Source organism: Mus pahari, chromosome 21 (assembly GCF_900095145.1).
Source record: "Mus pahari chromosome 21, PAHARI_EIJ_v1.1, whole genome shotgun sequence".
NCBI lineage: Eukaryota > Metazoa > Chordata > Mammalia > Rodentia > Muridae > Mus > Mus pahari.
In genome coordinates, this window is record NC_034610.1 from 23916486 (window position 1) to 23918210 (window position 1725).

At 47.8% G+C, this 1725-nt stretch overlaps 1 protein-coding gene across 1 annotated transcript in view; it reads right to left on the bottom strand.

Annotated features, from left to right (window-relative positions):
* Window positions 1–1725, bottom strand: part of Bnip5 (BCL2 interacting protein 5) — an 18426-nt gene that overhangs the window by 15736 nt on the left and 965 nt on the right. The window lies entirely within an intron of this gene.

The following is a 1725-nucleotide window of genomic DNA, read 5'->3' on the forward strand; positions in this document are numbered from 1 at the left end:
AAAAAAAAAAAAAAAAGGAGTCATCACAGACAACTTCCTGACCCAGACCGTGAGAGTCCAGGCACATTGCATGGATAGCCAATCACTCATGTAAACATGTTTGTTACCATGGCTGAGAATAGACTTCAGAACAAAGTCCATGCACCCTAGCCAGAAATACCCAAGGTCTGATGCACAGATCATGGGGGCTAAGATAGGAAAACGGCTCCAGTGACTCATTTCACGGCCACAAAGAACCAGAGAAGTCACACCGAGCCGGCGCGGTTTTCCCCAGCACGAGGCTATGTTTGGCATATTTTCTAAAGTGAACTCTGACCTCATTACATTTGCCTTGCCTATTATTCTCATGCCCCAAAGTGCAGCACTTCCTCCTCCTCCCTTGTAGGGATCTCATTCACACACACACATACACACTCACACTCACATATACATATACACACACATATACACTCACACACATACACACACATACATACACACATACATACACACATATACACACTCACACACATTCACACATGTATACACATACACACACACACATATACACACTCACACACATTCACACACATGTATACACACACACACACACACACACACCCCGCCTCACAGACGCTCTGGAAGGCCCTGCAGGAGCACATCATGCATACTGTCAGCCTACACTAACTCAGCATGTCCAATACAGTCCCTGTTCTGAGCATAAGAGGCTAAAGCTTGCTCCAGGCTCCGTGTCTAAGATCCATAAGGGATGCCTGGCTAGAGGTTCCCCTGTCCCCACCCCTGGCTAGGCAGGCCCTGGTTGTTTATGGTACAAATAAATAATTATATACATACACACTGTAATCACCTCAGTGATTGCGTTGACTCTGACAGCACCCAGTGAATCAGTCTGGCATGGGCACTGCAGTCCTGAGTTGCTGACACAAGGTCAAAGTCCCGGAGCTGGGAGCAGAGAACCGGACCTGACCTGAACATTCTTTTCTTTTGTTTTGTTTTGTTTTGATTTTTGAGACAGGATTTCTCTGTGTAGCCCTGACTGTCCTGGAACTCACTCTGTAGACCAGGCCGGCCTCGAATTCAGAAATCCTCCTGCCTCTGCCTCCCAAGTGCTGGGATTAAAGGTGTGTGCCACCATGCCCGGCAGATCTGAACATTCTTCTCTGGTCCAATTCCAAATTCTTTTTTCCCACTCTTATACCAAGCAATGTCTTCTAAACACACACACACACACACACACACACATCGACTATGTAGTCACACATCTATATATGTGTATAGAGATTGGACACATGCATCCCAGGTACAAAGCTTATGAATCCAGAGTGGGCCTCACAGCCCCATAGTCAATGGCTATATGCTTAAACTCACGAGGTCTTTCTGGGCCCATACCACCCAGAGCTCAGAACCTTCCAGGCAGGGGAGAGCCAGGAGAAGCCAAGAGCAAAGCCATTATTTTGGACTTCTGTAGAGAGAGGTACAGATGTTTTCATGGCTCTTGCCTTCCCACAGGCTGGGTAGTGAGGGGTTCTTTGGGGACCCCTGAGCCTCTAGTGACAAACCTGTTCTCGGCCACACCCAGCCCCACTTGTTAAGCAACGACAAATCAAGATCTCTGTGTGTGGGCTGGTGAGATGACTCAGTGGGTAAGAGCACCCGACTGCTCTTCCAAAGGTCCGGAGTTCAAATCCCAGCAACCACATGGTGGCTCATAACCATCCGTAACAA